Here is a 14,649-nt window from a genome sequence, read left to right as displayed (position 1 = left end):
TTGAACTCTATAAGAAGAAAGCATCCAAACCCATCAGAAAATGTGGGTGATAAAGTGAATAGAAAAGTTCTCAAAGAAGAAATTTGAATGTCACAAGGGCACATGAAAAAAATGCTCTTCATCACTTATCACCAAGGAGAAGCAGATCAGAACAACAATGAGATATCATCTCACACTACAGAGACAGATACACATCCAAAAGAACAAAAGTATCCAGTGTTTTCATGGATGTGGGGAGAAAGGAACTCTCCTTCACTGTTGGTGGAAATGCCGACTAGTCCAGCCTTTTTGAAAAACTATATGGACATTTCTCAAAAAAACTAGATATTGAGCTCCCATTTGACCCAGAAATACCACTTCTGGGAATATACCCTAAGGACCCAAAAACACACAGCAGAAACACCATCTGCACCCCTATGTTCATTGCAGCAGTATTTACCATAGTGCCCAAGAATCTGAGTGCCCAAGAACAGATGAATGGATAAAGAAAGTATGGCACATCTACTCAATGGAATACTATGCACCTGTCAGGAAAAATTAAGTTATGAAATTTGCCTATAAATAGATGGACATGGAAAGTATCATGCTGAATGAAATGAGTCAGAAGGAAAGGGACAGGTATAGAATGACTGGTGAAGGGTTGGAACTAACCACAATTATGTGTGAGGCTGAAAGGAGGTAAGATAGAGAAGAGACTACTATGACAATAATACCTGGGAATTATCACGCTGGACAAGATCTGAGGGTTAAAAGTAGGTAAGGGATATTCTTGATAACCTTTCAGTATCAATATTGCAAACCACAATGCCCAAAAGGAGAGAAAGAGAGAAAGAAATAAATAATAGTGAGATTTTTGACATTTGATCCTTATGATCAAGTGAGATCCTTAAAATATATAATAATCCTTATATTTTTATTTGATAATAGTGATATAATTATGATATTTGATAATATTATGGTATTTTCTCATGATATTCTAATAAGCAATAGAAAATAAGTTATCTAGCATCTGCTTCTAGCAGACAGGCTTAAATAGTGGTGGAAAAATTTGAAATAGTGGTGGTGGAAAGGTATAATGGTGGTGGCATTGGTGTTTTAATGTTGAATGTAATAAGTTAATATGAACAACCTTATGGGGAAAAAACAACAACAAAGTAGGACCACAGCAAATTGGATAAGGAGGACACATAGAAGCCCATTAAGCTCAATGTGTTAAACCAATACAGAAGTTCAATCAGAACCAACAAACTCAGTAAATTCTCAGATTTTAGTGACACCATCATAGGATGTCTAATGAACTTAAAGAAACAGTGGCACAGCTAGTAACCAGAAAAGCAGAAAACCACAGCAGAATGAATATTGATGCTGAATGAGAAAACTACAAAAAATGAAAAGTATCATAGATGACATTTAAAACAAGATTTACTAGAATCCATGAATAGAAGATTATTAGCATCCTAGGAAAAGAGAAATGATTTCCAGGATGAGATGGAGGAAACTGCCAGAAAGATGGAAAATAATCTGAAAATAAATGAAGAGTATATCAGAAAACCACGATGTTAGTTCAAGAGGGACAATATAAGAATCACTGGAGTTCCTGAAGAACAGAAGGGCAAATTTAATGGAGAAAAAAATAGTTAAAGAAATTATAGACTGGAAATTCCAAGAGTTGAAAATTAAAGGCACTGAAATTCAAGAGATCTGAAAAGTCCCAGAGAAAGTAGACTCAAGTAGGAAAATTTTTACTTTGTACTCAAATTGACAAAATCTAAAGTTAGTTAAAGAATGTTGGAAGCAGTAAGGTCAAAAACAAACAAAACAAAACCTTACATACAGGGAAGCCATATCCCAATCTTGGAATCAGTTCTACCAGAAGCATTTAAGGGAGCGTCTTTAAAAGTGGGAACGTTCACTTATGGTGCTTATGGTTGCCCTCTTTTAGATTAAGGAAGGTATGTTTACTCCTAGCTTGTTAAGATATTTTATACATTTTAAATAATGAATTAATGTTTCACTTATGCTGAATTTTCTATGCCTTTTCAGGTGTTTTTTTAGAAAGAGCACTTTTTATTGCAATATCTTACATGTCTACACCAGCACAATATACAATATTTTCTAATATAAAATCAACATTCCCATTCTTAATATAAAACATATCTACACAATGAAGTACTATGCATCCACCAGGAAAACGGAGGTCTTGAAATTTGCTTATAACTGGATCGACATAGTATCATACTGAGTGAAAAAGTGGCAGAATCAAGCAATGGACATAGAATGATTGCATTCACGTGGGATATAAAAAAAATTGTATGGCACCCAAGGACAGTCAAAATGAGACCCAGAAGAACTGGTTCATGGTTGGAGGCTTGATATGGGGATGGGGGCAGTTAGGATAGAGAAGGGACCACTACGGCAATGGTAGCTGGAAATTATCGCTCTGGACAAGAACTGAGTGCTGAAAGTAGGTAAAGGGGTGTATATGATAAACTTTCATTACTGTATTGCAAATCATAATTCCCAAAGGAAAGAGAGACAGAGAGAGAGAGAAACAGAGAGGGGAGGGAGAAAGAGAGGGAGATAAAGGGGAAGAGTGAGAGAGAGAGAGAGAAAGAAAGAGAGAGAGAGCGCCTATCATAAAGGCAGGCTTGGGGAAAACTGGGGACATTGGTGGTGGGAAATGAACACTGTTGAAGGGATGGGTGTTGGAACATTGTATGACTAAGCCCAACATGAACAACTTTGTAACTGTGTATTTCACAGTGATTCAATTAAAACACACGCACACACACACACACACACACAAACACACCGTTAGTCTACTTTGGATGCCTATAAAAAGCAGTGCCATTGGGGCTGGAGTGATAGCACAGCGGGTAGGGCGTTTGTCTTCCACGCGGCTGACCTGAATTCGATTCCCAGCATCCCATATGGTCCCCTGAGCACCGCCAAGGGTGCGGAGCAAGGAGTGATGGCCAAATGTGACCCAAAAAACAAACAAACAAACAAAAAAGCAGTGCCATTTAACATCTAGATATTCATATATAATTTACTTTCAAATATATAGACTTAAAAATAAATTAATGTAGGGACTGGAACAATAGTTCAGTGTGTAGGGCACTTGCTTTGCATTAGGATAACTCAGATTTGATCCCCAGCAACCCCATATGGTGCCCTGAGCCCTGCCAGGTGTGATCCCTGAGCACAGAGCCAGAAGTAAGCTCTGAACACTGCTGAGTGTGACCCAAAAAACCAAAACAAAGAAAAAAGTAAATTGTGGCCATTTTAACCTGAAAAATACATTTTCCCATTTAACTTTTAAAAAGTCTTAAGCTTCTTAAAATATTTATAAAATTTTAATGGTTTTTTTTGTATCTCTAATAATTCATTTCAGAATTTCACTGATTTGATTAAACCTGTTGGAAAATGGGCCTTCCTACAAATTTTAGGTTAAAACTTCACTGACAGGCATCATCTAAGTTCCTGGTCAGTGGACCAGCATTGTGAGATGTACCAAATGATCTTACATAAAAGGCTAACTGGGGGCTGGAGCAATAGCACAGCGGGTAGGGTGTTTGCCTTGCACGCAGCCGACCCGGGTTCGATTCCCAGCATCCCATATGGTCCCCTGAGCACCGCCAGGGGTAATTCCTGAGTGCAGAGCCAGGAGCAACCCCTGTGCATTGCTGGGTGTGACCCAAAAACAAAAACAAAAACAAAAAGGCTAACTGTCCAGTGAGAGATGAATGGGCAAAGGAATGGTAGATAGATAGATAAATATAGATATAGACATAAGTATAGACATAAATATATGTGTGTATAAAATGAGTACAGCTGTAAGTAAATATAAAGATAGGCAGTTTTCTGCAACTTGGATGGAACTAGAGTGTAGTATGCTAGCAAAGTAAGTCAGAGAGAGAAAGATTGACCCAGGGTGCACTCAGTCATCTCTGGTGTATAGGAATTAAAACAAGATAATGGGCAAATAAATTAATTACAAATTGAGAACTCCAGAATGGAAGAGAGGGGAAGTAAGTGAACAGGATGAGATACAGGGCCGTCGGTGGGGAGGATCGGGGAGGGTCCTAAACACTTTGGTGGGGGTGTGCAAATTAACTGTCACTGAAATTAAACAGCTCATTACTGAAGAACCAGTGGCTTAGAAATCAAAAGGAAATCAAAAGATTCCTGGAAACAAATGAGAATGAAGACACCAGTTACCAGAATTTTTAGAGCACAACAAAAGCTGTGTTAAGAGGAAAGTTTATAGCTCTACAAGCATTCCTCTACAAGGAAGAGTGAGCTCACATACATAACCTAACCTCACAGTTTAAAATCTTGGAAAATGACCAACAAAAGGAACCCAAACCTGGCAAAGAAGGAAGAAGGAAGAAGGAAATAATAACATTTAGAGCAGAAATTAATGAGATGAAAGTGCAAAAAACAGTCCAAAAGATCAACGAAACCAAAAGCTGGTTCTTTGAGAAAATAAATAAGATCTATAAATCTCTAGCAAGACTCACAAAAAAAGGGAGAGAGGAAACCCTAATAAACAGAATCACAAATGAAAAGGGGGACATCATAACAGAAACTACAGAAATTCAAAGGATCATCAAAGATTACATTGAGAATCATTATGCCAGGAAATAAAAAAACCTCAAGGAAATGGATAAATTCTTGGATTCCAATAGCCCCCCAAGGCTGAACTAAGAGGACTTGGAGTACCTGAACAGATCTATCACTATCAAGGAAATTTAAATGGTATTAAAAAGTCTCTCGAAAACCGAAAGTCCTGATCCATAGGGATGCACTAGTGAATTCTTGTTGGGGCTGGACTGAGCTATCAGGGCGAGCCCATGTAGACTGTACCGTACTATGGACAGGAACATAGGGACCCATGAAAATGGGCGAGATTTCTCGTGTGTCCTGACTGGTTTGGATGAAGCTGAACATTTTCCCCCTTCAAGCTACCTTGAGAAAAACAATTTCAGTATATTGAAAAGAGCAGTTTTCCTTCTCTCACAGAAGCCTGGCTGGTCTTTGACATGCAGATGGTGTTAACCAGGCCTGACCTTTGATATTATAAATTGTAGGCTCTGGCCCAGCCTAGTCTTTTGGATGTAGATTTCAGGTGCTTTTAGCCCAAGGAAGGTTTTTTTTTTTTAACTTTTTATTAAATCACCATGTGGAAAGTTACAAAGTTCTCAGGCTTATGTCTCAGTTATACAATATTCAAACACCCATCCCTTCACCAGTGCCCATATTCCACCACCAAAAACCCCAGTATACCCCCCGCCCCCACCCCCTACCCCCCTACTGTATAACTAATGAATTTCACTTCATTTTCTCTTTACCTTGATTGCATTCCATAATTCAACACAAAACTCACTATAGTTGTTGGAGTTTCCACCCAAGAGAGTTAGACCTACTACCAAGGAAGCATTTGATAATTAGTTTTCCATTGCTGGAAATGATGAGATATGTAGCCCCACTGCTACCAGTACATAACTCTTTTTTTTTCTTTTTCCCTTTTTTTTTTCTCCCCCTCATCCCCCTTCCCGCGCCTCATAGTATGGTGTACGCCACGCCGCGTCGACCAGCGTGGGGCTTTTGCTTAGTTCACAGTCCAGAGAGGTGGCTGCTACATTAATAACCTTCAATATTTCAACAAAAACTTACTGTTATTATTTGGAGTTTCCCCCCCAAGTCAGACCTGTTCAAAAGGAACCGTTTCACATTGCTGACAATTATAAATGTTAAGTCGCGTGGACGCGGCAGCGTCCGCGCAGTTTTGGATTTCTGTTTAAAGCCCAGGGAAAATTCTGCCAGAAATTGCATAGCCCAGCTCACAGTCCCAGTGCATTGCTGTAAGAAGTCTGGAATCAAAGTCTTTAGGCGCAGAGGGTCCACTTCATGCTCAGTGGCTCCGGATTTATCTGGGCCGAGGGCGTGCTGGTTACGCCCCCTTCCCTTGAGTCCCTGGGAGCCCCAAGTGTAAAAATTGAATACCTCTGGGTTTGGAGTCTTAGAAGATGGCACCTGCCATGTGGGTGCCGCCAAGCCGCCGTTTTCCATGCAGGAAGACAGGGTGGGGGAAAAATCCACCCCCGGGCAGCACAGAGTTGTAGCCCAGTTCGTAGTCCCAGTGCACTGCTATTAAATGCTGCACTGGATGCCCGAATGTGTTAGATCTCTGGAATCAAAGTCTTTAGGCGCAGAGGGTCCAGCCCAAGGAAGGTTTTGGTTTTGGTTTTGTATCTTCTTTCCTGAGGCCTAGATTACTGGCCTGCAGATAAAAGGAAATCATGCTGCCTCAATGTTCTTCCTGTAACATCTTTTGATGCCTTTGGTGACATCACTGTATTGGGCCCTTTAGAGCTACCATGTTCAATAAAAGGAGATCCACGAGGCCCCCTGCCTTTGCCAAGAGCCAGAGCGAGCCTGGTCTTCCATGAGACATATTTCTTCCTTGTTCCTTATCTCAGCGTCTCCAACGGCACGAACGTTCACGCAACAAATTCTTCCAATCTTTAAAGAGGACTTACTCCCAATCCTTTTCAAGATTTTCCAGGAAATTGAAGAATCAGAAAGACTTCCAAACAGTTTCTGAGGCAAATATCACTATGATACCCAAAGCAGACAGAGATACAACAAAGAAAGAGAATTACAGGTCGAATTCACTGATGAGTACAGATGCAAAGATCCTCAACAAAATCATGTAAACAGAATCCAACAACTCATCAAAAAGATTATACACTATGACCAAGTAGGATTCATCCCAGGGATGCAAGGATGGTTTAACACTTGCAAGTCAAAGCATAATACAACATATCAATTAAAGAAAAGATAAAAACCATATGATCATGTCAATCACTGTATCACTGTCATCCTGTTGCTCAGGGATTTGCTTGAGCTGGCACCAGTAATATCTCCATTGTGAGACTTGTTACTGTTTTTGTCATATAGAATATGCTGCTCTGCCGTGCGAGCGAGATTCTCTTGGTAGCTTGCTGGGCTCTCAGAGAGGGATGGAGGAATTGAACCTGGGTCTGCTGCATGCAAGACAAATGCCCTACCCCCTCTGGTATCACTCCAGCCCATCATACCAATAGATGCAGAGAAAGCATTTGAAAAGATCCAGCACCTGTTCATGATAAAAACACTCAACAAGGTGTGAATTGAAGGAGCTTTCCTCAGTATAGTCAGAGCCATCTACCACAAGCCCACGGCAAGTATTATTTTCAATGGGGAGAAACTAAAAGCTTTACCTCTAAGATTGGGGACAAGACAAGATTGCCCACTCTTATCCACTTCTAGTCAAGATAGTACTGGAAGTTCTTGCCATAACAGTTAGGTAAGAAAAAATATCACAGTCATCCAGATAGGAAAGGAAGGGGCCAAACTATCATTATTTGTGGATGACATGATACTATACTTAGGAAAACCTAGAGATTCTTCAAAAAAGTGCCTAGTAATGATACATTTGTAGAGTAAAGTGGCATGCAACAAAATCAATGCCCAAAAGTCCATGGCTTTCCTAAATACAAATAATAAAAGAGGATAAAAAGATATTTAAAACAAAATCCCGTTCATAGTAGTGCCTCAGAAAATCAAGTACCTCGAAATCCATTTAACTAAAGAGGTGAACGACCTATACAAAGAAAATTACAAAACCCTACTTCAGGAAATAAAATAGGACATGAGGAAATAGATATACAGCCCCTGCTCATGAATAAGAAGGAATAATATTGTAAAAATTGCAATAGCCCCAAAGCATTAAACATATTCATGTGGTCCTGATCGGGATAGCAATCACATTCTTTAAATAAATAGACAAAACACTCCTGAAATTCATATGGAACAATAAACCCCCACGAATAGCTAAAGCAATCCTTGGGAAAAAGAAGATGGGTGGCATCATCTTCCCCAATTCAAACTGTACTACAAAGCAGTAGTAATTAAAACAGCATGGTATTGAGCTAGAAACAGACTAGTAGACCAATGGAACAGAGTTGAATTCTCTGTCACAGACTCTCAAATATATGATCACTTTATCTTTGACAAAGGAGCAAAATATGTGAAGTGGAACAAGGAAAGCCTCTTCAATAAGTGGTGCTGGGAAAACTGGTGGCCAGACAGCCAACTGCCAAAAAAATGAACTCTAACCTCTGTCTCACACCAGGCACAAAAGTCAGAGCAAAGTGGATTAAAGACCTCAATATTAAACATGAATACATAAGGTACATGAAAGAAAATGTAGACAGAACCTTCCATGACATTGAAGATAAAAGCATCTTTAAGGATGAAACACCACTGACCAAACAAGTGGAAACAAACATAAAACAAATGGGACTACGTTAAATTAAGAAGCTTCTGCACCTGAAAAGAAACAGTGACCAAAATACAGAGAGAGCCCACTGAATGAGAAAAATTATTTACCCATCAGATATGGGATTAATATTCAGGATATACAAACATTAGTAGAACTGTATCAGGAAAAAGCCACCAATCCCATCAAAAAATGGGGAGAAGAAATGAAAAGAAACTTCCACAGAAAAGAAATACAAATGGCCAAAAGGCATATGAAAAAATGCTCTACATCCCTAATCATCAAGAAGATGCAAATCAAAACAATGAGAAATTATCTTACACTGGAGACTGGCACACATCAAAAAGAACAGGAACAACAATTGCTGGCACAGATGTGGGGAGAAAGAAACTCTCTTTCATTGTTGGTGGGAATATTGACTGATACAGCCTTTCTGAAACACAATATGGGAATTCTCCAAAAACCTAGAATTTGATCTTCCATATGAAACAGCAATACCACTTCTGGGAATATATCCTCAGGGTGCACAAAAAGCACAATAAAAATGTCACCTGCACCTATTTGTTCATTGCAGCATTATTCCCAATAGCCAAAATCTGGAAACAGCCCAAGTGCCTGAGAACAGACGACTGTTAAAAGAAACTTTGGCATGGGGCTGGAGCAACAGTACAGTGATTAGGGCATTTGCCTTGCACTGTGGCTGATGCGGGTTTGATTCCTGGCATCCCATATGTCCCCCAAGCACCGCCAGGAGTAATTCCTGAGTGCAGAGCCAGGAGTAACCTCTGAGCATCGCTGGTGTGACCCAAAAAGAAAAAAAGAATAAAGAAAGAAACTTTGGTACATCTACACAATGGAATACTATGCACCTGTTAAGAAGAATGAACTCATGAAGATTGGATATGGGAGTATCATGCTAAATGAAATGAGTCAGAGGGGGATAGACATAGAATGGCTGCATTCATTTGTGAAATATAAAATAACATAATATGAGACAAACACCCAAAGACAGTATAGACAAGGGCTGGAAGATTGCTCTGCGGTGGGAAGCCTGCGTGGAGGAGAAGGCAGTTTGGCTAAAGAAGGGATCACTAAGTCAATGATGGTTGGAGGGATTGTTCGGGATGGGAGATGAAAGTAGATAAAGGCTTCTCAGTAACTGTACGGCAAATCATAATGCCCAAAAGGAGAGAAAGAGAGAGGGAGGGAGAGAGAGAGAGAGAGAGAGGGAGAGGGAGAGGGAGAGAGAGAGTCAGAAGGAAACTGTCTGCCATAGAAGCAGGGAATGGGGTGAGGTTGGGGTGACAGGAGGGATACTAGGGACATTGGTGGTGGAAAATGTATACTGGTGGAGGGATGGGTGTTCAATCATCATATGACTGAAACTCAATCATGAAAACTTTGTAACTATCTCATGGTGATTCAATAAAAATAGAAAACTTGGGGCTAGAGTGATAGCACAGCGGGTAGGGCGTTTGCCTTGCACGCGGCCAACCCGGGTTCAAATCCCAGCATCCCATATGGTCCCCTGAGCACCACCAGGGGTGATTCCTGAGTGCATGAGCCAGGAGTGACCCCTGTGCATTGCTGGGTGTGACCCAAAAAGCAAAAAAAAAAATAGAAAACTTATTTTATGATAATTTTGCAGTGATATCATTTTGTTGTACACCTGAAATGGCAATTATACTTAAATAAAATATGAATTTTATACTTACATAAAAATTTTAACTTTAGTTATGAAAGAATAGTTTTTGAGTCTGACCTTTTCAGTGAATACTTTTGTTTCCCTGGGAAAATAATGTTCCATTTAATCAGTAGAAGGGTACTAACTTTCATAATGTATAAAAAATTATATGTCTATATTATCAATATTATATGTCAATGTGGAAAAGAAAAGTAAAAAAGGTAAAGAAGAAAAAGAAAATTATATAGTTTCATAGGGTTTTGTGATGAACATGTAAGATCATTATAATATCTAAGTATAGTGACCAATAAATGCTTGGAAATTGTTATTATGGTTTTAAAATAATCAGTTTGGAAAAATCATTCCATGCTTAACACCTAATAATCACATTTCTATAAAAATTTTAAATTCTAAAAATAATGCTGTCTGCATTACAAAGCCAATATTTGTTAAAAATAAATTTTAATAAAATCATTTAATGCAGTCACTACATACTTAATTGTTCTTTAGAATTTTCTGAATCACCTTGTAAATTTAAAATCAATGTAAATTATATTTGTCAGTAAGATATTCTGTCCAAGGTAATGAAATTAAACAACTAAACTGCTAATATAAGCAAGTATACATAATTTACTTTAGAAAAACTTGGGAGAGCCACACCCAACAGTGTTGGAGGTCACTCTCAGCAATGCTTAGGGAACCATATGGTGCCAAGGATTATATCTTGGACTTCCATATTCAAATGTTGAGCTCTTAGTTCTAGTTTTTTTGAAATGTTATCAAATTAATTCAATGTCAAATTTTAATTTATTTTTATAAAGTTGTTCACAATAATTCATTGCATTTAATATTCTAACACAAATCCCACCACCATTGAACCTTCTCATCACCATATTTTTTTAGTATTTTATTTATTTTTTATTAATTTATTCTTTTATTGAATCACCATGTGGAAAGTTACAAAGCTTTCAGGTTTAAGTCTCAGTTATACAATGCTCAAACTCCCATCCCTTCACCAGTGCACATATTCCACCACCAAGAATCACAGTATACCTCCACCCCACCCACCCCCACCTCCCCAGTCCCCCACCCCACCTGTGTAACTGGTAAATTTCACTTTACTTTCACTTTACTTTGATTACATTCAATATTTCAACTCACTATTAGTGTTTGGAGTTTTTCCCCCTAAAGTCGGACCTGCTGAAAAGGAAGCATTTGATAATTTGTTTTCCTTTACTAAGAATGAAGAGATATGAGGTCGAGTGGCCGCACTAGCGGGCGCATGGTTTTGGATTTCTGTATTTTAGTAACAAAGTCCAGAGAAATATCTGCCAAAAATTGCATCATTGTAAGCTTGTACCTCTCAGCTACTTTATATTCCACATATGAGTGCAATCTTTCTATGTCTGTCTCTCTCTTTCTGACTCATTTCACTCAGCATGATACTTTCTATGTTGATCCACTTATATGCAAATTTCATGACTTCATGTTTTCTGACAGCTACATAGTATTCCATTGTGTAGATGTACCAAAGTTTCTTTAACCAGTCATCTGTTTTGGGGCACTCTGGTTTTTTCCATATTCTGGCTATTGTAAACAGTGCTGCAATGAACATAGAGATGCAGATGTCATCTCTACTATATCTTTTTGCCTCTCCGGTATATATTCCCAGAAGTGGTATTGCTGGGTCAAATGGAAGCTCAATTTCTAATTTTTTGAGAATCGTCCATATTGTTTTCCAAAAGGGCTGAACCCGTTGGCATTTCCACCAGCAGTGAAGGAGAGTCCCTTTCTCCCCACATCCACATCAACACCCGTTGCTTTTGCTTTTTAGGATGTGGGCCAGTCTCTGTGGAGTGAGATGATATCTCATTGTTGTTTTGATCTGCATCTCCCTGATGATTAGTGATGTTGAACATTTTCTCATATGCCTCTCAGCCATTCAGATTTCTTCTTTAGGAAAGTTTCTGTTCATTTCATCACCCCAGTTTTTGATTGGGTTGGCAGTTTTCTTTTTGTGGAGTTCAACCAGTGTATTGTATATCCTTGATATCAACCCTTTATCAGATGGATACTGCGTAAATATCCTTTCCCATTCTGTAGATTGTCTTTGTATTTTGGTGACTGTTTCTTTTGAGGTGCAGAAGCTTCTTAGTTTGAGATAGTCCCATTTATTTATCTTTATTTTCACTTGCTTGGCCAGTGGCGTGTCAGCTTTGAAGGTACCGTTGGCTTCAATGTCATGGAGGGTTTTGCCGACCTTATCTTCAGTGTACCTTAGGGATTCTGGTCTGATGTTGAGGTCTTTAATCCATTTTGATCTGACTTTTGTACATGGTGATAGGTGGAGGTCTAAGCCCATATTTTTGCATGTAGCTTTCCAGCTTTGCCAGCACAATCTGTTAAACATGCTTTCTTTGCTCCACTTCACATTTCTTGCTCCCTTATCAAAGATTAGATAATCATATATTGGGGGGGGGGGGGTGTCAGGGTATTCAACCCTGTTCCATTGGTCTGCAGCTCTGCCTTTGTTCCAGTACCATGCTGTTTTAATTACTACTGCTTTGTAGTAGAGTTGGAAGTTGGGGAGGTTGATTCCTCCCATTTTCTTTTTCCCAAGAATTGCTTTAGCTATTCGTGGGGGCTTATTGTTCCGTATGAATTTCAGGAGCGCTTGCTCCATTTCTTTGAAGAATGTCAAAGGTATCCCTATAGGGATCGCATTGAATTTGTATAATACTTTGGGGAGAATTGCCATCTTGATAATATTAATTGTTCCAATCCATGAGCAAGGGATGTCTTTCCATTTCCTCGTGTCCTCTTATATTTCCTGAAGTAGCGTTTTGTAGTTTTCATTATACAAGTCCTTTACCGCCTTAGTTAAGTTGATTCTGAGGTACTTGATTTTCTGAGGCACAATTGTGAACAGGATTGCTTTTATCATGTCGCTTTCTTCTCTCTCATTATTTGCATATAGGAAAGCCATGGACTTTTGGGTATTGATTCTATAGCCTGCAACTTTACTATACAAGTCTATTGTTTCTAGGAGTTTCTTGGCAGAGTTTTTAGGGTTCTCTAGGTATAATATCATATCATCTGCGAACAGTGAGAGCTTGAGTTCTTCCTTTCCTACCTGAATGCCCTTAATATCTTTTTCTTGCCTAACTGCTGTTGCAAGTACTTCCAGTACTAATATTGAACAGAAGTGGAGAGAGTGGACATCCTTGTCTCATCCCTGTTCTCAGAGGGAAGGCTCTTAGTTTTTCTCCATTGAGGATGATGCTTGCCATAGGCTTGTGATAAACGGCTTTGAATATATTGAGGAAGGTCCCTTCTATACCCATTTTGGCGAGCATTTTCATCATAAATGGGTACTGTCTCTTGTCAAATGCTTTCTCTGCATCTATTGATATGATTATATGATTTTTATCTTTTCTTTTGTTGATATGATGGATTATGTTGATTGATTTCCAGATGTTAAACCATCCTTGCATCCCCAGGATGAATCCCACTTGGTCGTGGTGTATGATCTTTTTGATGAGTTGTTAAATTCTATTTGCTAATATTTTGTTGAGGATCTTTTCATCTGTGTTCATAAGGGATATTGGCCTGTAGTTTTCTTTTTTTTTGTGGTGTCTTTCTTTGCTTTTGATATTACGGAGATATGAGCCTCATAGAAACTGGGAGGGTTTCTGTTTCTTCAATTTCCTGGAAAAGCTTGAGAAGTACTGGCAATAGGTCCTCTTTAAATGTTTGGAAGAACTCGCTAGTGAATTCGTTTGGACCTGGGCTTTTGTTTTTGGGAAGACTTTTGATTACTGTTTAAATTTCTTTGATATTAATTGGACTATTCAGGTACTCCAGGTATTGGGAGATTATAGGAATCGAGGAATTTATCCATTTCTTCTAGGTTCTCTTGTTTCGTGGCATACAGATTTTCAAAGTAGTCTCTGATGATCTTTTGAATTTCTTTGGTTTCTGTTGTGATGACCCCCTCTTTCATTTCTGATTCGGCTTATAAGGATTCTCTCTCTCTCTTTCTTTGTGAGTTTTGCTAGTAGTTTATCATCTTGTTTATTTTCTCAAAGAACAGCTCTTGGTTTCATTGATCTTTTGGATTGTCTTTTTAGTTTCCATGTCATTAATTTCTGCTCTAAGTTTTATTATCTCTTTCCTTCTGCCTGGTTTGGGCTCCTTTTTTTGTCCTTTTCTAAGGTCTTGAGCTGTGAAGTCAAGTTATTTATGTGGGCCTTTTCTTCCTTCCTGAGATATGCTTGCAAAGCTATAAATTTTCCCCTTAATACAGCTTTAGCTGTGTCCCACAGGTTCTGGTAGCTCGTGTCTTCATTCTCATTTGTTTCCAGGTACCTTTTGAGTTCTTCCTTGATTTCCTTCCTCACCCACTCATTGTTCAGCATCGAGCTATTTAATTTCCAGGTGTTTGATTTGGTTTTCTGCATCTTTCCATGATTAACTTTTATCTTCAGTGCATCATGGTCTGAAAAAATAGCTGGTACAATGTCTATATTGTTGATTCTGTTGAGGTATGCTGTGTGGCCCAGCGCATGGTCTATTCTGGAAAATGTGCCATGTTCACTGGAAAAGAATGTGTATTCCTTTTTGCGGGGATATAGAG

The 14,649-nt window shown here is 38.8% G+C and overlaps 1 protein-coding gene across 13 annotated transcripts in view; it reads left to right on the top strand.

The window, feature by feature from the left end:
* STXBP5L (syntaxin binding protein 5L) overlaps window positions 1–14,649 on the top strand; it is a 313,192-nt gene that overhangs the window by 214,761 nt on the left and 83,782 nt on the right. The window lies entirely within an intron of this gene.

The sequence above is a fragment of the Sorex araneus genome, chromosome 2, assembly GCF_027595985.1.
Source record: "Sorex araneus isolate mSorAra2 chromosome 2, mSorAra2.pri, whole genome shotgun sequence".
Classification (NCBI taxonomy): Eukaryota; Metazoa; Chordata; class Mammalia; order Eulipotyphla; family Soricidae; genus Sorex; species Sorex araneus.
This window is presented reverse-complemented; position numbering and strand designations above follow the sequence as displayed.